Source organism: Thermobia domestica, chromosome 3 (genome assembly GCF_964235325.1).
Source record: "Thermobia domestica chromosome 3, izTheDome1.hap1.1, whole genome shotgun sequence".
In the NCBI taxonomy this organism is placed as follows: Eukaryota; Metazoa; Arthropoda; class Insecta; order Zygentoma; family Lepismatidae; genus Thermobia; species Thermobia domestica.
The window spans coordinates 184,123,029-184,146,952 of record NC_137456.1 but is presented as its reverse complement, the minus strand read 5'-3'; positions in this window follow the sequence as shown (position 1 = coordinate 184,146,952).

Genomic DNA, 23,924 nt, shown 5'->3' with positions numbered 1-23,924 from the left:
GCATATATTTCCAAAGCCGGAATTTCGACCGATGAAATTGTTAAAAAAGTAACAGGTGGCAAAGGGAAATAATGTTAAAAAATATTTCCTATACAATAAACATGAGTACTATGGGTATTTCTTTTAGTTAAACGATATTTGTTACAAACCGATTAAAGATGACTATTGGTATGGGAAGTTTGGTGATTTTAAATTTATTATAGATAAGAGTACAGGATACTTCAATGCCACTAAGTTGTGTCAAGATGGTGGTATGAGGTTTGATCATTGGATCAAAATAAAGAATCAAAAGAACTAATAGGTTATTACTCTAAAAAGCTAAGTTCATGGAATTCCGGTAACTTTAAAAACGGAACATACGAAATAAGACTTGCAGGTAGTAAAGTAAATAATATAATTTCTGGAACATACGTGTACAAAACAATACTTCTCAACATAGCTTCATGGTTGCCATTAGATTTTTACGATTAATGTAGTAACATAATAGACGACTGTTTCACCAAAGACTTTCAACAATATCGCAACAACAACGAATTACTTGAAACACGAATACAAGATATAGAAAAACAGATGAAAGAGTTGCGTCTTAAGAACGAGGGCTTAAAAGAAATAGCAGCACAATATACAGATGATGTTTCAAAAGATAACTGTCTAATCATATACAAAAAGAACAAACTTAATGATTGTTTCCCTTATTATGCTATCAGATGCCAAAAGAAAAGTCTATACAATCCTCTTAATGAAGCAGAAGAAAAATATCCAGATCATGAGATAATATACTAAAAGTTTAGAGATCCTAACAGTATTAATTTTTTCAACATGATGCATGAGTTTAAGACATCCATATCAGAAGAATATTTGATTAAAGAAATTCGATATTTATATGATCGGTTAATGTCTAATCCCATGTAAACACTTTTAATATAACTTTTATGATTATTATTTCATAAAACTTAACAAATTTAAAACTAAAACAAGTTACTCAACATTAATCTTCACAGTTGCTAGTTCCACTGTACTATCCTAACTCTATTCCTCTTCTCCTTCTTCTTAAGTGTGTTCAAAAAATCGTGTTATCAAAATAAACATATTCTTCAGAGTCGTCAAAATAAATCGGGTTATCAAAATCAACAATTTCTTCAGGATATTCATTGTTGGTGTTATTGTTATTATTGTTGTTAAGTCTAAAAACTGTTCTACACAAAGGGCAAGTGTTATTATCTCTGAACCAGTTAACACAGATAATCGCAATTATATCGTTCTTGTTAAAGCTAAAAAGTAACTTTTCAATTAAAGTATCACCCAAATATGTGTCTAGAAAGTATTTATTAAAGCTTCTTGTGCATTATTTTACTTTTAAGTAGAAATTTGTAAACATTAGAGAGATTATACTTTCTAAAGATTGGTTCCTTAACGTTTTTAGCTCTCAATCAGCATAATAGGGATATAGTTTCTTTCTGCATTATTAATTTTTCGGTGTGTTTCTTCAACATTTGAAAGTCTTCTTGTGTAGTACACATCTTAGCATCAATCGCATCTTTCGTGATATATGTGTCTTGTAACGTTTCTAACACATGTTCAAATCGTTTTCTATCGTTCTCTAATTGACTATTAATACTGGCTTCTAGTGATCTAAGTTGTTTTACGTTAACAACATTATTTAATTTCTCTAATAGTTTTAGTTTATGTTCGCTAATATTAATACCACTTACCCCACTTTTAAGATTACCAAAGATATACATTATTTATTATATAAAAATTTTAACTATTTAACAGCGAGAAGAACAGTTATACCAAAATTTCCACCAAAATCTATCAAATCACCATTCTCATCTCGAATTGAAACTTTGAAATTATTAAATTTGTTGTGATGTATCGGGAAAAACATCTTTTCTCTAGGCTCATATATAATTGGTTCTCAAAATTCTGCATTTGTTCTAAATGTTGCGATTAAATCTGTTTCCTTATGTGTTGTATCATTATGTTTTAAAATCATACCTTCTGCTAAATCACACAGAATATTTATAGTATCAAACGGATGAAACTTTGGTACCTTATCTCCGATATGTTCTATGTTTCTAGCCAAGTTCTTCTCACTAAAACCTAATACAGTATTAATGGTATCTAAGATTATGTCAATTCTCATTAAATATTTTAACTCTATTTTTCTTTCTGTCCGCGGTAAATTTAATATTTTTAAAAGCATCGGTGGCGTATGGAAGATTTTATTTAATATATTTTTCTAATTCTTTTAAATTGTATTGACCACGTTGAACTATGAGTTGTTTTGAAAGTTCAAAAAAGGTACTACAAAATGTTAATTTATTATTTCTTTCTGTAATGTTTGGAGTTAAATATGTTGTGTAAAATCCTGCAAGAGCTACTTCTAAGTTTTCAAATGGGTAATACAAAGATATGTTTAATACAGAGGAATAACCATTTAAATTAAATACTTTCATTTATCATATAATAAATAATAAAATGGATAATTGGAAAATTAAAGTAAGGTTAACAGAAAAAGCCACAAAGAAAAAGAGGAACGGTATGTTGTTACCTGATGATATAATATGTGTAATAGTTGGACTTAGTGGGTGCGGAAAAACAACGTTAATGATTGATATTTTCTTGTTAGCACCTGAATGGTTAAATATGCAAATGTATATATCTATTCTAGAAGTCTCAATCAACCTAAATATCAACAACTAATACAACTTTTTCGAGATATAGAATGTGATATTAAAGATACAATAGCAGTAGTGAGAGGAAACAACGAAGAGATTATTCCATTAGATGAATGTGAGAAGATTCTGTGGTAGTGTTTGATGATTTTATTTAAGAACAAAACCACGTTAGAGAATATTTTACTCGAGGTTGTCATAAGCGTTCAAACTGCTTCTACCTACGAAAAACCTATTCTATAGTACCAAAACAATTAATTAGAGATAACTTAAACTTTCTTTGTATTTTTAGACAGGACAATGTGAATTTAAAGCATATATATGATGAATTTGTTGGATCTGGTATGTCGTTTGAAAAATTACAATCTTTATGCCATAAGTGTTGGGAAGAAGAGCATGTTTCTTTAACAATAGATATGACTAGAAAAGTGAATAATGGGAAATATAGAAATAAAATTAGACTTTTTAAAAGTGTAAGTTAAACATAGATAAACGTGGATAAACGTAGGTCAACGTGTATGTTGTGTTACGTCATGTTAGATTATGTTATGTTACGTTGTGTTGTGTTTTTATTTTCTTTATATAATAAATGGATGTTAATAAAGCTAAGAAGTATATAAAATTAAAAGAAGAACTTGCTAAAAGATTTAAGGAAATTAAACAGGCTAATCGAAGTAAATATGAGAAATATAAAAAACAAGATCAACCTATTATCGATGCAATTAAAGATTTAGTACAAGATATATCAAAAGTAGCAGAAGAAACTAAAAATATCATTCAAGAGTTATTTCCAGTTGTACATAAAAGCGCGAAAGTAGATTTAAGATTATTACTAACACTCCTTATGTATGAGAGTTCAATAAGTGAAAGCGATACACCTATAACAGAAGAAACAAAACATATGAAAAAGCAAATTAAGTATAAAGTAGAAGGAATAGAATCTTTAGCAACTACCCATTTTGGTAAGATTGCCTCAAGATATTATGCAACTAGAGATGATAAAAGTTTTGGAATACAACCAATTGATGAAGATGGAAGATCATACATATGATAGGGGATACAGAAGTTAACATTCATAGTGATGTTTTAGTTATTACTAATCGACATTACACAGGAACAGAAGGTTTATGGGAATTACTAACAAAACATAATCCAAAAAACTATAATGAAGATGATCTAAAAATATACACATATAGTAATTTATTTTAATGTAGTATTTCATAACAATGATCCAAATACAAGAAAACAACGATCTAGTAGAAGCGAAAAATATAAAGAAGTTATAAAACCTATTTGGGATAGATATATACAACCAACTTTGGGTCCAACACCAACAAGCAAGAAAACAGGAGAGGGAATCAAATATATAACAAATTATCAAAAGAATATATATGGATGTGAGAAAGATAATTGATCGATTAATAGTTATTGACGGAGAGGAAAAATCTGGAAATGATAATTTTTATAATGAGAAAGTAGGCATAATGGATATGATTAATTCTAAACTCTCACAATTTATTTCTAATGACCCGAATGGTACAGATTATTTGATAAAGATATTGAATACGTTGTTGCCAAAATTTTGGAATGAGAAGTATGGAAAAGGATTAATGAATAAAATTTTAAACATGAAGGGAATGCTAAAGTTGCATATACCAGGTTATGAATTTTGCGGTCCTTACACGAAGCTACAAGAAAGGTTAGAAATAGGGGAGAAAGGTACTAATCCCCTAGATGAAGCTTGTAGAAAACATGATATTTACTACAGAGATAATAAAGATACAGCTTCTAGACATATTGCAAAGAATTAGAAAATAAAGCATGGGAAAGAGCTTTTGCTTAACATGCAAACTTGATAACAGAACGATTACCAGCTTTTACAACTGCTTTGACTAAGAATACAAAAGTAAGGTTTGGTTTAGGTTTATAAGTATTGTGTTTAATTTTTATGAATTTTCCATAAAAGTTTTTCTTAAGTTTTGTTATAAATAAAAGTATAAAATTAAGTAGTTTTACTTTTACTATACTTAATGAAGAACTTAAGAAATTAAATATTCATCACATTTTAACAAAGAAACAGTTAAATGATAAAGCTAAGAAGATTTATGAAGGTAGAGAAATGCAGTTATCTATTTTTATACCACAAGTTAAGAAAATAAACAAAGAAATGAAAACTAAAAACAATATTCATTATGGCGGTTTTATATTTACTCTTCCAACAATTTAGCTACAATAGATTCTCTAGGTTCTGCTGCTACTACTAGCAGCTGGTACTATAGCCAAAACGGTAGATGATACATAAAATAATAAAAAGGAATTAGAAGAACAAAGGGGACATAAGTTAGCAATGGAAGAGACGCAAGGTGGTAAGCTTCAAAAGAACGTAAAGTCCAAAAAAGTAAAGAATAAGAAGAAATTAATCATTTAAGTAATTTTTATCTAATTCATCTTGTTAAACAGCTTAAGACAAGAAACTTTAGAGGTGTATTTATGAGTGATGAATTACCTTAAGAGCCAGAGAAGAATGTGTGGTTATCTTAATTTTGATACCTCTAAAAATATAGGAACTCATTGGATTTGTTATTGGAAAGAAGGAAATAGAAAGTATGCATTTGATTCATTCGAAGGTAATCCACCAAAACACTCGTAAAATATCTTGGCCATAATATAGAGTACAGTAGCAATCGTATACAAAATTTTAACGTGGTAATCTGTGGGCATTTATGTATTGTAGAATTAAAAATGTTTACAGATGCATACAGCTTTTCAGAAATTATTAGTCAGGTGAATAGGAATTAAGATATTTGGAGAAGTTGTATTTAAGTTGTTTTATGTGTTTAACACATGAAACGATAAAAATATTTTATCTTTATAATAAATATGGATAAAATAGAGTCACATGAATTACAATCCTTTAAACCTAATCAAATGACAATCGAAAATTTAAATAAACCAAACAGATTTATTGTTTGATATAGATGTTGGAAATGGGTTTGCTCATCCTTATTATGCTGATATTTATGTAGCTTGTGAAAATAGAGGTAGAGATGCTGATGGCGAATATACTAGTGGTCAAAATATTAGACTTATTAATAACTTATTTCTACATCTGTTTTCTCAAATACAAGATAGTAAACATGGACAGATATTGGATATTATAGATTATCCTGCTTTAACTTCGACAGCTGTATATACATACACGATTTCAAAGCCAGAAGCAAATCGTTATGATGAATGTCGATGGCAAGGAATTACATGTAGAAGAACAGATGAAGAAATAGTATTTTTGCTAAGTCTTTTACCAGGATTTTGTTCTGTTTCTAAAGATATTATGTGGAAAGGAGGATTGAAATATACATTTTAAAGAATTGGTTCTGATGATAATGCATTTGCTATTTGTAAAACAAAAAAGGAGGGTGGAACATATGAGAATGATCAACCACATCCAGGTAAAGTTAAATTACAAATATGGAGCTGAGAATGCCTATTGTTAATTATGAACCTACTATGCAATCTTCCTAAGATCTAACATGTTAAAAGAGGGTACGATTCCTATTTCCTTCAACACATATCAATGTTTACAGAAATCAGTTACAAGCAAATATTTGGAATTCGATCTAACCACACAATTTAACTCAAGTGAATTTGATATGCCTAATTTCGTGATTACATTTTTTCAAAGTGATAGGAATGATAATCAAGAAAGAGATTCAAGCTAGCTTGATCATTGTAAAGTCCAAAATATCCATTTTCTTAATTCTAGAAATGCATTTCCTTCAGAATCTTTGAACTTAGATTTTGAAATACATAAATATCTCAAAGCTCACGAAATGTATACGATATATAAGAGAGTTACAATTGGAAACACTGAGATCTTTTATTATCCTAGAGCTTTTAGAAAATTAGATCAATGTTCGTAATTAACACAAGCAAGCATAAATCAGTAATTGTAAGTGATATAACTAGTTTGGGATTGACTGTTAATTTTGAAAGAGACGTACCAGATAAATCGATTTGTTATGTTGTTATGATTGGTAAAAAGAACTTTGAATATGATGTGCAGAAAGAAAAACGGACTGAGAATATATAAATCAATTATATGTTTATTAGATTTGTTTAGTTTCTAAGTGTTTTTATGGTAATATCATAAAAACTTATTTAATAAAAATTAATATTCCATATAACATTCTACGAGATAATTTAATTGCGTTAATTAAGGGTACTATATTAAACCTTGAGAAATTATTAACAAAAAACTAAAGGAAGTTCAAAAGAATAAAATATGTATATATCACTCTTATTACGTTATCAATTCTACTATCAGCTTCTACAGTGTTTATTAATATATTTATTCCTCTTACAGTATATTCGATTATTACAACAGCATTTGCATCAACTTCTGCAGTAATCACTAGTCTATCAACATGATTTAATATAACTTTGTAGGAAGAGTATTATAAAAATATGGGGAATCTAATTGAATTGTTTAAAGATGGGCTTAATATTATTAAAATAATGAATGGAAAATTAACGCGAATATACAAAAGATGTTGTTGATAGAATTAGCCATATATTGAATGGGATAAGATCATTACAAAAATGAATGTTTTTTTTTAAATTTTTTTGTACAATAAATAGGAAATGGCATCACGATTAAACAAGAAAAACAATATTAACGTTTTAAGACTTGTTAAATTAAGAGACCTGGAGAAAGGAAAATCATACAAAATAACCTTACGGAAATTGATACCAACAAAATACACTGGTGAAATAGTATGAGTACATTTAAATGAAAAATACTAAACCTTATACTCCAGAGTTATATTGAAGATACTGATAGAGTTTTAAAAGAGATGAAAACTATGAAACTGTTTATGAGATATGATGGAATGAAATATTTTTCTAATGATTATATAATGCACCAACTGTTCTTTAAAATTAATCTAAAAAGTAAAAAATGAAATAAAAACATTTTTAACTAATAAATTGAGTAGTTAGCATGGAAGCTCAAAAGAAAATCATTCTTATTAATAATTTTGATGTAATTGTGAAAATGTGCAAAATGAAACGCAAGTACTATTCGAAATCAATGGTTGTTTATTCAGCTTGAACTATGATCAATGGACTGATTTTTAGATATCATTGTTTCCCATAGACAATGAAGTTAGCAGAAGATTCCATTACCAGTATCCAAACTTGTAATTTTTACTTAAAGTATTTTTATGGTTATAACGCTACAAAACTGAGATCTTTAAACATATAGAACGCATAAGGAAGACCCATATGTAAATAAGAGAGATATTTGAGTTTTTGTAATAATATCCTTAGAATTATGCATCCCACAAAACTTTCAAAAGAGTAAATTTATTTCTATACTCATTTTCGTTTAAATTTTAAAAATCGATGAATATTTGGCGAAGTTATAACAAAATTAAGATTTCGGGTTTTTTTACGGCTTTATCTTTGAGTTTTCGGGAAAATGTTTTTCTTTAAACAAATTTTAAACTTTTGTGTAGATTATGCCAATATTTTTTCAAATATCTCAATTTTATGATTTTGCAGTGTTGCAAACTTAGGTTCGTATTTGTTACTAGACAGAGATTTTTAATTTTATGGGTTGGCAAAACTTATGGGTCAGCTAAGGACTAATTGCCAAAAACTAAATATCAGCCCTCTACCTCTTATAGGAACCAAGATATCAATAATTTTCATATTTTTTGTTTTGAATTTGCCGGCTAGGTGAACATATTTCAGCAGTTACCCACTTACTCAATAGATTTCGTTACATATCATTTGGTTGATCAGTTTGTTAATAGAAGTCGTTGCTATTAGAAGTATCTGTTGATATTTAAAGACTGATTTCCACTCGATTTCTTTGAGTACGTGTTAGCTGAGCGTGCTTGCTCATTGTCTGGCGAGCTGTCAGTAGTTATCGGCGTGCCGAACGTCGCAGGTTCGAATCGCTTCCAAGCTAGAAGAAGGATTTTCACTCTCTCCTCAACAAGCTAACAGAGGGAGTTGATGTGAACGGAGACTAGGGCTAGTCGGAAAAGCAAAACGGAGGTACAACAGAAGCAGCTGCAGTAGCAACAGAAACAGAAACAAACAGAAAGAAGGAACCTGAGAGGCAGCCAAAATCAAAACCGAACAAACAAATAAGAAAAGGCGTAAGCCCTCTCAGGTCCACCTGTGCACAGGTTTTGCTGCTTTTTACTTTGAAAAATTAAGTTTTAGTTAGAAGTTTTAGATGTAAGAATCTTTATGATTTTAAATGTCGTAAAAGCCTATGCGCAGAGCACCCTACTCAATCTCACTTTAGAATTGTAGTTATGTAAATACTTTGCACTAACCTTCTGTGTTAATTAATATTGGGTAAAGTACTATTCTTTCTGTGCTGATCAAAGATATTTCCAAAATGGTTTGGCCTGTAATTTTGGCCCTCAAATTAGGTTATTACACTACTAAGTTATTTTTGCTGTACCGGCAACTTGGTATTTAATGAAATATGGTAGGGAGTATAAATTTCCTAGGCAATAATTACCCCCTGTAGAGTATTATGTAGTGTGTTAACATTAAACCTTCTTTGATGTACCAACAATGTGTATTTTTTATATTGATGGGAGGTATGAATTCCTTACATGAGTATTATCTTATCAAAAGTGGCCGTTTTTATTGGGAGGTACTTTTTGCCTAGGCATATTATACCGGGGAGTATTTATTTGCGGAGGTACGTGTTGCCGGTTACACCAGCAGTCACGTACTCCATGACTGGCATCAGGGTAAGCTTATAACACACTTCATCGAGGAGTATTATTTTCGAATGCTTGTGGGTTGTAATCTCTGGAATAAGTATCCGTTAGAAAATTTTAATCCTGACGAAAATTGTCTTATTTTTTTAGTTTCCTTGGCCTTCAAGAATATTCTGTCGTACATATAAAGTCTTGGCTGTGCTGAAATATATCTTCACAACCTTTTATTTATTTATTGTCACTTCCGATACATATACCGAAAGGTGAAACATCAGGGGTAAGCTTATCTAGTATTACTTCATGAGAGTATACTGAACAAAAGAGATGTAGACTAGAATCTGACCTGTCATCCTACATGACGAATAACATCTAACAGGATTATCACTTTCAAGTCCATCCGTGTAAATAACATTATAATCAGTCTGAACCCTCCTTATATTCCTCTAAACTTCTGACTTTACGTGCCACGAATCTCGAAGGTCTAGTATTAGCGCTGTAAACAACTATGATGAATGAACACATAACACAAGTGGACTTAAGTGATTGGTGAATGAATTCTTACTTTAGGAGAGTCTCGTACGCGTGAACGTAGCCCAGGCTTGTATGTGGAGAATAGCATTCGTAATACTGGCTACCACGCAATGCAAAATTGCTATGGTGCTAAATAAATAATGATACATATAATTTATAAAACGATCGTAACGATATGCTAACCATAATTTGTTTGTCTGTTCATAAAGTCTGCCGACAAGCGACTGCCAAAAGCACCACTGGATAGTGGAATTTTAAATTTATGAATAGCGTCAAATTTCCTCAGAGAAGCAAATGAACACATCAGTAGACAACACAACAATAGTTTAATTTTCTCTCATTAGACTTTGGAATAATTTGAACGAAAGAATATTATCAACACCCGAAGTACAGCGGAAATTCACAGCACGGAGATACTTAAGAACGCGAATGCACGGTTCCTATGGTAAGCAACTATTAGAGATCAAACCATAAGGTATTATGAAAAAATAAGAGGGGATTGCCACGTAGATACAGATCAGAATCAAAAGCATAAGTTCTCGGATGTTTGCTCAGAAGAAAATTGAAAGTCAATATAATTCTACTACTGAACAATACGATTCAGTGTACGCTCAAGCTGTCCAATAATACTGTATATATATCGGAAGTGACATTAATAAAAAAAGTTGTCAAGATACATATTATCAAGGCAAGACTTTAGATGTACGACAGAAGGCTGTTGAAGGCGAAGGAAACTATGAAACCAAAACAATTGACCCCAGGATTAAAATTTTCTTACAGATATTTCTTGCAACTCACACTCACTCGAAAATAATACTCCTTGATAAAGTGTGATAGAAGCTTACCCTGATTACCAATCATGAAGTTGTTTAAATATTTCATAACGCAATATTATGTCGTACGTTGACCAAAATTGCCTGTAGTTGATCGGAAAATATAACTCACATTTGTTTAATAGGAATTTTCACTCCAAATACTATACAACAATATTTAAAAACTACAGCTTGGTTACCATGCTCCAAAACAGTTTACTCGCGTAACTCTTCAGAAAGAGTGATTTTTTAGTTCTTGGCAGCAATTTCAGCTTTGTTTGGTTTCAAAATTAGAACAACCGGATTCTAAGCCATGTCGCGATAAAATTCTCCTACCAGGATAATTGTTCAAAGGCGGACAATAATGAAAACATAGTAACTTGCGAAATGTTGCACATAATACCGTTAACTATAAATCAAACTTCGAGCAGTATTGAACGACATACGTTAGGCAGTGACAAATATGAGGGCAGTCAAAGCAACTTGATGATTCCCGATTTAGTGTTATGGAAATTTAATGTGTTACGTTCGATACAAGTATGAAAGCGATTGAACTTAACAGAACAATGTTCAGAGTCAGAGTAAAGAAGAAATCTTAAAAAATTTTAGCTATATCTGTGGATTTAGTCTCCAGCACTTCATTTAGTGTTAAAGCAGACATACTAGAAGAAATTCTATGCCCAATGATTGAACGAAACCGTCTTCACTTAGTAAATATAAGTGCTCGATGACTGAGCATGACGATATGACTTTCCAACGTGCTTCAAAGACTTACTGAGGATCGGGCACCAGCATGCACAATACGAAGTTGATCACTAGTATGTCAATTAAAAGTGATAAGAGCACATTAGCAAGTCAGAATAGTCAACACAGAAGGACCCAAGAAACAAATACTAAGTTACATGCCCAAAGTGAGATCGCATAGGCTTTCATGACATTTAAAATCATCTTACATCTAAAAACTTACATCTAAAACTACAACTAAATTATTCTACGCATTTACAAATATAATCATATCCATAATCTTCACATCTACTACATCCTCCAAAGCTACAGAAGTCACTTGTACAGCGGGGGACACTTCTAAATGGTACACCTTAGCCGTAAATCTCCATAAGGCTGTACCATTTAGAAGTGTCCCCCGCTGTACATTCTTTTTTAGTTTGCGTTGCAATTGATTTACATGTTGTGCAATAATATCGAAAGTAGTCTAATTTTATTATGTTTTGTTTAGGCATTTATTATATAAATGAATTGTATATATTTTATTTTTCTTCTGTCTTATAATGCCCCATGGTAGAGTATCTATCCCATTCTTTAAAATACGTCTTTTATCATCTACACAACTTAAAGCTAACTTATTCACTTCTATACTGTACAAATCATGTTTATAACTTCTAATTAAATTCATCTTTTTATAATATTCTCTTTGGCTAATCAAACAGTCCTTATATTCGTTAAATGTAAGTTCTTTATACACAACACTCTTCTTAACACCTTTAGCTTTTTTACAACACTTTTCTTTATCGAACTTACCTTTAAAGTCTTTATCTGTTAAATCTATTTGAGGTGCTTTTATACTGTGCATCTTACTTCTTAAACCCACAAACTCTTCTATGATTGTACCTTTAATCTCATCCTTCATCTTACCAAGTATTTTTTATTAACCTGTGGTATCTTATATCTGTTATCTTTAGAGTAATCTCTCGTATCGAAGTAATCAATATAATTTTTCATGTCCTCGTACACATCTTCTGTTTGGATATGGTATATATAAATATCGGTATCTGTATAACATACTTCTATTTTGTCTTGATATTTTGGTTTCATCACATTATAATGGAAATCGTACATTAAATATTTTGACAAATCTAGAATTGACATACCAACATAAATCGGTTTGTTAAATTGCACTTTAACCTTGTTCATGTGAACTGCTACTAAATTTTCCGTAAAACTGTAGTACTCTTATAATTTGGTTTTGCTACAAGCTTCTCCTATTTTTTCTCATCACTTACAAGTTTAATATTAACTCTCTTTCTAATATTTTCCATAGTTTTCCCAAATACTGAATTATTCATGAGCTTATAGAAGTCTTTTTCAAAATCATTTGTTGCTTTCGTTCTCATCTGTGTGTTTAAATCAATATATTTATTTAACCAATCTGATTGTTCGAACTCTATTACTCGATGTATCTTGTTAAGTTTTAATCCAAGTGAAAGACATTGTTTTAGGTTTCGATAGTGAATTACATATTTTTCCTTATCGTATAAAGTTGTTAATAGCTTTGATTGTTTCGAACCAGGCGGACATATGTTTTGAGGAGCTAGTGGATAGTCTTTGTGATAGTCATGTAATTCTTTAGAATATTCAAGATCAACTTCTAATATGTAACCAGTATCAGAATTATCAGTTATACTTGTAAAATCCATTTCTCTTATCTTCGCTTAACCATCTAAATCTCTTATACGGTAAATATTGACTCATTGCCCAGCCATACAAGTTATTGGCATCTAGATACATTAAGTAAGAATCTTCTTTATTCTTATCGTAATCTTCCATATAATTATTGTTTGCTTTTACATATCTTTTTGAACATTGACTAATCCCACCTCTTATACCTTTCTCTACCATTAATACCATATCATAATCCCACAACAATTCTAATTTTATATTTGTCATCTTTAACATTGCATTCCAAGCTAAACTGGTGCCATCATATACCAAGCAGGATCAAGATCATAAGCTTTAAGACATGTTTCTCTAAAGTTCTCAAACACATCTGCTAACAATAATACATCTGTTTTCAAATATAAATCATGGTATTGTCCGAGATTCTTAATGTCAAATGTTTCCCATACTTTCTTTGCATGTTCATAATCTTCATCACTTATATGTGTGTTCATAAGCTTGTTGAAAAATGCTTCCTTTAGCGGTAATTTTTTTCTCTAAACCTATCGCAATTGTTAACATAATCATATGGGTAAACACCTTTTCTTATTACAAGTTGAAACTGTTCTTGATTAGGATAAAAGTGTTGGATATGTATCATTTGCTCAGGTTTCAAGTTCGATGACAATTTATCTAAACTAGAAGCCATAAATCTAAATGAATCTACAAATTTCAATTTAATAGTTCCAACCTTTTTACTGAATGATATGTATCTTTCTTCATTATTGGGTATCAGATCTATTTCTTCTTTATTACATCCAAGCTCTTTTATAAACAAGTGTGAGTCATATCCTGTCAAGTTATGTATAACCACTGGTACAAACTTTGGTACTTTAACTTTTAAATTGCAGTTATTACATAGAGGTGCCACAAATTTTCCTGTTATATGATCATGATGCTTAACTTTATAATTTTCTTTAGTATACTCCTGCTTACAGTAATAACCACATTCAGATTCATTGAATTCTTTTCTCTGACATTTTGTTAATGGTAATTCGTTATTTTGTTGGTATATGTTCGATATGTGTTTGGCTTCTTTTGTTAACAGTCTTATAAATTTAGTAGCAGCGTTCTTACCTCCATACAAAGCAGGATTAGTTTTACTTCGATCGCTCTTTACTACATAATAACAAAATCCAGATGGTTTATGTTGTTGATATTTTTCGTATATCGCTCGTTATCTGGATAACATTCTTCACAACCCATAACTTTATGTAACAAACATTCAAAATCAGCATAAATCACAAACGGCATTTTCATTGTGTATTGGTAGTTTTTAAATTCAACACATTTACCTTCTTCAGGCATTATTATTTTTACTGGTTCATTTAACGAACAATCTTGCTCATGTTTATTTAAGGCGTCTTGTGAGTAAAAGTATAACAAACATCTATCACATAAATATTTTCGAGCTCTCCATTTAGTTAACTGTGCACATACTAGTCTGCTTAAATCCTTAATCCAACAATAGTGTGTTTTAACTTGATCTTCATTTTGTTCTTTTATATATAATAAATTGACATGATTTTCTTGCTAGTTTTGTGTGTGATGTAGTATATACATTGAATAGTCTTTATCATATGCATAAACATTTATAGAAATATCAGGTAATTTTTCAGCTTTTGGAATATCGCTTAGTTTTACAGGAAAATGAATATTTTTTAATTTAGATTCTAAGTTTAACAAAAGTTCTTTATTTTTTGGTACTCGCTCAGGATGTGAATTTGTAGGATATAAGGCTCTGTATAATGAATATAAGAAACATTTTTCATCTTCATTCTTTACATTAATTACTGCCTTTTTGTTTTGAATTTGTTTAGGTAATTTTATGTATGTTGATCCTCTATAGGTTGTATATTTGACGATTGCTAGTTGTAAAAAGTTAATGTTTATAAGAGCCCAGTCAGAACCTCTAGCTTGGAACTCATGCATTCTTGTTCTTAATCTTTGTTTCCTCTTAGTTATTTCTTCTTTTAAATTACTTGATTGATATATTTCTGGGTTTTCAGTGTTAAAATAGAAGTTTTGAGTTTCTTCACCTTTTTTATATGTACAACTTACATAAAGATTAGCTTTCAATGAACTATGTTTACTTAAGCTAATTTGTAATCTGTTTAATATGGCTTTAGATGTTGTAGTAATATACTGTATTGTTCAAGTGGATCTTGTGACTTATAATCTGTTGTAAATCTCCATGTTTCTAATCTTGATTTTAATGCTATGTTCTGACGTTTTACATCGATTGGTATTGATTCAACTTTGATTCTTGGTTCTCAATTACTTCTTGTTTAAATGGGAATATATTTCTAATCTGTTCATCATCATATTGTTTAAGAAGGTCTATCAGTTCTGCTTTTCTTAATCGGGAATATCTTTTGATTCCCTTTTCTTTACATAAGTTTTTTAATTCAACAACAGTATGTTTAATTAAACTCATAATTACTCTATCGTTTTATATAGAAAATCTTACTATTACTCAATTTTTTATCTTCGCCGGATTATTTCTAGTCATTTTTGTACTATTTTTACTTCTATATATCCTAATACAACACTTAACATTGTACACTCCTGCCATTGTCTACATATTACGCGTTGTATTAGAAAACGACTTTTATGGGAATAACCCATCAAAGTTACATACACACATATTAAAATTAAATCGTTTTTGTAAATTTATTCATCATCGTCATAATCATCACTACGATATTTATATTCATCATCACTATCCAAATCAGATGTTTTTTGTTGTATTATTAATAATTCTTTTTCCTTTAACAGTATTTGCTTCTCTAGTAGTGCTGTTATGAGTTTAAGATCATGATGAATTAGTTTGTCTATCATGTAATAAATCAAAATGTGTCTTCATATTTATTATATAGAAAATTAGCAAAAATGATCATTATTTTTTAAAATTTATATATAAAACGATAGAGTAATTATGAGTTTAATTAAATATACTGTTGCTGAACTAAAAACCTTATGTAAAGAAAAGGGAATACGAGGTTATTCAAAGCTTACAAAAGCAGAACTAATAACCTTAATCAACGAACACAGAACAACTACCACAAGTTCACAACAACTAACTGAACTTATAAAAGACATGGCTCAAAAATTAAATCCTGAACATATCGTAAACTACTTTGAAAATTCACTTTGTAAAAATATAGTTATAGATGTACTTAATAATCGAAATGTCGAAGAATGGAGAGAAATTTCAGAAATAAAGGATTTATCCGATAACTTTCTACATATTTCAAAAACAAGGTAGATTGGTATTCAGTTACATTTAAACATAATCTATCACTTCCTTTTATTGAAAATCACAAAGAACACATTGATTGGGTTAGATTATCAAGAAGAAAAGATCTGACTCAACACGGAAGCATTATTAATAAGTATGGCGATATGATTTTCTGGGATAAATTGTGTGAGCCAAAGTATGATTCAAGGTATGGGCGATATTCTCATCTAAAACCAGAATTCGTATTAAAACATAAAGAACATACAAGACGACATTTAAAATGGTATTACTACACTGATGAATATGCTCGACAAATGACGGAAGATTTTCTTAATGAGTTTAAAGAAGAGATTGATTGGCTTGCATTCACTGAAAAAAATAACTGGAGAAAGTATACAGAGAAACAAGCTATTAATTTTTGTACACAATTCAGAGAATACTAATATTGGGATATAATCTCTTATCTTACAAATTTGCTCACACTTGAGTTCCTAAGAACCTTTAAAGATAAACCCTATTGGGATATAGTTTCTACAAAATGTCATATTGAAAGAAAAGAACAAACAACCTTCTTGAGCGTATTTGATTCTCTTATCGATTGGCGAGCTATTACACCGAAACTAGATGAAACACATGTAAGAAAATACCAAAATAGAGTTTATTGCCCAAATGTTAGCTTAGATGATAAAAGCGAAAAATTCATTCTCGAGTTTGAAAGAAAGGGTTTAAGTTTAAGTGGGATAGTATATACTTGTTGGAATAGCAGGTTTTATGAAAGCTTTATAATGAGAATCAAAGACAAGATCAATATAGTTGAATTCTTAAGATTCAATAGACATGTTAGCGATAGTCTTAGAAACAAACTAATGTTACTTTCATCAGGTTTACGCTTAATAGAACTCAGAAGAATGTCCAATATACAAAGAAACAAAAACTCAATTGTGTAAAACAGTATGCGAACATGTGTTCTGTGTTGAGTGCATGGTTACCTGGTTAGGAAATAATAACACTTGTCCTTTGTGTAGAACGGTTATACATAATAATAACATTGATAACCCGGTTTATTCTAGATATTGATAGCACGTCTTATGAAGAATTAGGTTAGTGTAGATTAATGTTAAGCTTTTATGATCAATAATCATAAAAGTTATATTTACATAACCCTTACCTTTATAAATATCTCATCATCTTCTTCATCCACATGACAATCATACTTTTCTTTTACTTTAATTAGAAAGTTGATTGAATTTGGGTGCTCTCTTACAACTAAAACAATCATCATTCATCTTAGCTTAAACACAAGTAGAATGATTCACTATTCATACTAACCTTTTATGTAATAATAACCATAAAAGACATTATATATTTACACTACAACATTACTTTTATCCATCCAACTATTATGTGATTCATCAAGTCATAACCATGTAACGTATACTTTATCACCTTTTTTTCTCAAAACTTTCTCCACCAAGTATTCGTCTTTGTGTTTCGTCTTTAATAGTTCTGGTTCGTAAAATCTACCTTGTACATCCTCTTCTTTTAAATCTTTAATTCTATAGGTAGGTGGATTAGATGGAATAACTTCGCTAATAACAAATACTTCTGTTGACCAATTAGGTGTATATCCTTTCTCAAATAACCCTTTCGATTTCCTTATACGAACATGATCTCCTAATTTGTGTTTGGGCTTAACACGCTTATATTCTCTTTGATACACTTTCTTTAATATTGTTTGCTCATTCTTCTTGTTAAGTTCTATAGGCTTTAAACCAATTGTTCTATGAATTTGATGATTATACTCTTTAAAAAGTGTTGGTAATATCTCTATCCATTTATAATTTCCTTGTGTTGTAAACTTCTTCCACATGTTCTGTTTAAGTGTTCTATTAAATCTTTCAACAACAGAAGCTTTCTTACCACTATAGGTTGAGTAATGATTAATCTTATTTTCATCCATTAACTTCTTAAACTCTTTATTGTAAAATTCTTTGCCTTGATCAGTTTGTAAGTTACTAGGTTTTCTCATTCTTAATATGGATTCAAATGCTTCTGTAACATTCTTCCCACTCTTATCTTTAACAGGAACAGCAAATGCATATTTTGAAAACACATCTATAATCGTTAGCAAATACTTATACCCTTTATTGATTTTGGAAATACCTTTTAATACACCACTATCCGTTTCTACAAGATCAGCTTGCCAAAGATCATCAATACCTCTAACAATAACACTTAACCAGGGATAGTTTTTCCTTGCTGGTTTATGAATTTCTTCTATAATGTCTTCTCTAATACCTTTACCTTCTTCTAGTCAATCGGGCTTTTTAATGAATTGAGATTTATTAGCACCACATACAACACATATACTTTTCTTAATATATCTTCCATTCTTTGTTTGTTCTATTCTAATGTTATCTATTTTTGTATCTGTTGATTTCTTACACTTAACACAATACATCATACTATTTATTATATGGAAAATTATTAACCTCAATCTATAATTCAAACACTATATCAATTAACAACATCATTCTAAAGATCGGCCTAATTCAAACTATAATTCAACTAACAACATCATTCTAAAGATCGGCCTAATTCAAACATTAATTCAACTAACAACACCATTCTAAAGATCGGCCTAATTCAAACTATAATTCAAGCATATGTTTGTTTGATGCTGTTGTCGATATTTGATGATTAATACTATAATTAACGGGTGTCGATATTTGTTTATTAATACTATAATTAATGCTGTTGTTGGCATTTGTTGATTAATACTATAATTAATGCTGTTGTTGGTATTTGTTGATTAATACTATAATTGATCACGAACTTCAATCTATAATTCAATCTATAATCAATCTATAATCAATCTATATAATAACTTCTACAATTCAAACACTGTTCATCTATATAATTTAATCAATATAAAATTCTATAACTTAGTCTATAATTCAAACAATAATTCAATCTATATAACAATTTATAATTCATCTGTATAATTCAATCTAGAATGTTGTTATATAGATTGAATTAGAATGTTGTTATATAGATTGAATAGAGCAAATGGTTTTATGAAAACTCTCTTTCTATGTACATTATAACAAACAATAATTGCCCTTCTTCTATAGCTGAATTCTTATTTGCTTGAAACGTAATTATATCACCCTTATTAATGTTTACAGGTGAATTTTTAATCAAAGTATCACTCTTTTTAATGTTTACAGGTAAATTTTCAATCAAAGTATTACCCAAATATACCTCTAGAAAGTATTCATCCAAACTTAATTCCATGTGCATTATTTTTCCATTATAGAGAAATTTGTAACCATTAGAGAGATTAAATATTCTGAAGATTGGATCTGGAACATTTCTAGTTCTCAATCGACATAATAAATTTATAGTTTCTTTTTGCATAATCAATTTAGTAGTATCCATTCTTTCCTTTTGAAAATTTTCTTTCTTTATATATGTATCTTGTAATGTTTTTAATACATCTTCAAATTTGTTTCTATCACCTTCCAATTGACTATTAACATTACTATTTATTGAATCTAGCTGTTGTAAAGTTACTACATCATGTCGGTCAATAGCATCACCTACATTAACAAGTCTTTTTTTGAAATCAACCCATGTTATATTACTTGATGTAAAAACTTCACTTACATGATTGAGGTTTGTAGTCCTCCTTTTAGTATTACCAAAGATATCCATATTTATTATATAACAATTCAAATTATTTAACAGCAAGGAGAACAGTTATACGAGCTCCACCAAAATCAATCAAATCACCATTCTCATCTTGAATTGAAACATTGAAATTATTAAGTTTATTGTGATGTATAGGGAAAAATATTTTTTCTTTAGGCTCATATATAATTGGTTCTCTAAATTCTGCATTTGTTCTAAACGTTGCTATTAAATCTGTTTGGTTGTGTGTTGTATCATTATGTTTTAAAATCATACCTTCTGCTAAATCACAGTGAATATTTATAGTATCAAATGGATAAAACTTTCGTACCTTATCTCCAACATGTTCTAAGTTTGTAGCTAACTTCTTCTCACTAAAACCTAATACAGTGTTAATAGTATCTAAGGTAATATCACACAAACTGCTAAGTATTTTAACTCTATTGGTCTTTCTGTCCTTGGTGAATTTAATACTTTTATAAGATACGAATTCGTTTGGGAGAATTGATTTAATATATTCTTCTAATTCCTTTAAACTATATTGATCAGGTTGAATTATCACTTCCTCTGAAAGCACAGGGCTATTACTACAAAATGTTAACTTATTATTTTTTTCTCTAGTGTTTGGAGTTAAGTATGTTGTATAAAACCCTGCAAGAGCTACTTCTAAATCGTTTTCAAATGGGTAATGCAAAGATAAGTTTAATACAGAGGAATAACCATTTAAATTAAATACCTTCATTTATTATATAATAAATAATTAAAATGGTAATTGGGATATTCAAGTAAGGTTACCAGATCAAATTATAAAGAAGAAGAAGAATGGAAAGTTGTTACCTGATGATATAAGATGTCTAATTGTAGGACCTAGTGGGTGTGGTAAAACAACATTAATGATTGATAATTTCTTGTTAGCACCTGAATGGTTAAAATATGCAATTGTGTATATCTATTCTAAAAGTCTTAATCAACCTAAATACCAACAACTAATACAACTTTTTCGCGATATAGAATCTAATATTAAAGATACAATAGCAATAGTAAAAGGAAATAGTGAAGATATAATTCCATTAGATCAACGTGAGAACGATTCTGTGGTAGTATTTGATGATTTCATTTTAGAAGAACAAAACCATGTAAGAGAATATTTTACTCGAGGTCGTCATAAAGGTTTAAACTGTTTCTTCTCGGACAAACCTATTCTAAAGTGCCAAAACAATTAATTAGAGACAACTTAAACTTTCTTTGTATCTTTAGACAGGACAATGTGAATCTAAAGCACATATATGATGAGTTTGTAGGAACTGATATGTCGTTTAAAAAATTACAATCATTCTGTAATAAGTGTTGGAGTGAAGTGCATGGTTTCTTAACAATAGATATGACAAGGAAAACGAATAATGGGAAATATAGAAATAAAATTAAAGACTTTTTAAATGTATAGTGAATTAAAAACGAACCTAGATGAAGTCATCCTTAAACGCAATCAAACATACCTGAACATGATTGAACGTAGTTAAACGTGTATTTTTATTACGTTGTGTTGTGTATTTATTTTTCTTTATATAATAAATGGATGTTAATAAAGCTAAGAAATATATGAAATTAAAAGAATTTGCTAAAAGATTTAAAGAAATTATACAGACCAATCGAAGTAAATATGAGAAATATAAAGAACAAGATCAACCTGTTATCGATGCAATTAAAGATTTAGAACAAGATATATCAAAAGTAACAGAAGAAAATAAAAATCTAATTCGAGAGTTAGTTCCAGTTGTCCATAAAAGTGCGAAAATAGATTCAAGCTTATTAGTAACGCCTCCTATGTATGAGAGTTCAATAAGTGAAAGTGATACGCCTATTACAGAAGAAATAAAACATATGAAAAAACAAATTAAAGGTAAAGTAGAAAGAATAGAGTCTTTAGTAACTACTCATTTTGGTAAGATTGCCTCAAGATATTATGCAACTAGAGATGATAGATGTTTTGGAATACAGCCATATGATGATGGGAAAATCATTCATATGATAGGAGATGCAGAAGTAAAATTCATGGTAATGATTTAGTTATTAATAATCGACATTACATAGGAACAGAAGGTTTATAGGAATTACTGACAAAACATAATCCAAAAAAGTATAATGATGATGATGTAGAGAAATATAAACAAATAGTTATTCATTGTAATGTAGCATTTCATAACAATGATCCAAATACAAGAAAACACCAATCTAGTAAAAGCGAAAAATATAAAGAAACTATCAAACGTATTTGGGATACATATATAAAACCAACTTTAGCTCCAACACCAACAAGAAAGAAAACAGGAGAAAGAATAAAAATATATAATGAATTACCTAAAGAATATATATGGATGGATGATGTGAGGAAACTAATTGATCGATTAATTGTGATTGATGGAGAAGAAAAATCTGGAAATGATAATTTTTACAATGAGAAAGTAGGTATTATGGATATGATTAATTCTAAGCTCTCACAATTTATTCCTAATGATCCAAAGGGTATAGGTTACTTGATAAAGATATTGAATACGTTACCACCAAAATTTTGGAATAATGAAAAGTATGGAAAAGGATTAATGAACAAATTTTAAACATGATGGGGATACCTGAGTTACATATTCCAGGCTATGAATTTTGCGGACATTTTACGAAACTACAAGTAAGATTAGAAAGAGGAGACAATGGAATTAACACACTAGATGAAGTTTGTAAAGAACGTGATATTTACTACAGAGATAATAAAGATACATCTTCTAGACATATTGCAGACAAAGAATTAGAAAATAAAGCATGGGAAAGAGTTTTCTCGAAAGATGCAAACTTGATAACAGAACGTTTACCAGCTTTAGGAACTGATTTAGCTATGAACACAAAAGTAAGATTTGGTTTAGGTTTATAAGTAGTTTTAGATTAAGGTTATAAGTATTTTTAGATTTAGGTTTATATGTACTTTTTATGGAAATTTTTCATAAAAAGCTTTTAATTATATAATAAATATGCAGTTAAAAGGTTTTACATTTACGATTCCTAATCAGGAACTTAAACAATTAAATATAGATCACATTTTAACTAACAAACAACTCAAACAAAAGGAAGCAAAACTAAGTAAAGGACAATGTATGTCTCTATCTCTTTCTATATCACAACTTAAGAAAATAAACAAAGAAATGAAGACAAATGATAATAAAGTTCATTATGGTGGTTTTATATTTACTATTCCAAGGATTTTAGCTTTAATAGGTGATCTAGGTTCTGTTGCTGGAGGTGCTGCTGCTATTGCTAAGACTGTAGATGATGCCAAAAAGAATAAAATGGAATTAGAGTAACAAAAGCGACATAATTTAGCAATGGAAGAAAAACAAGGTGGTAAGCTTTCAAAAATCGTAAACTCCAAAACAGTAAAGAAAAAGAAGAAATTAAACCTTTAAGTAATTTAGATCTAATACAACTTGTTAAAAAACTTAAGATAAGAAACTTTAGAGGTGTATTTATGAGTGATGAATTGCCTAAACAACTAAGGAAGAATGAGTGTTGTATTGTTAATTTTGATACGTCTAATAATATAGGAACCCATTGGATTTGTTATTTGAAAAAAGGAAATAGAAAGTATGTGTTTGATTCATTTGGAGGTAATCCGCCAAAACACTCGTAAAATATCTTGGTCATAATATAGAGTACAATAGCAGCCGTATACAACATTATAACGAGGTAATTTGTGGACATTTATGTATTACAGTGTTAAAAA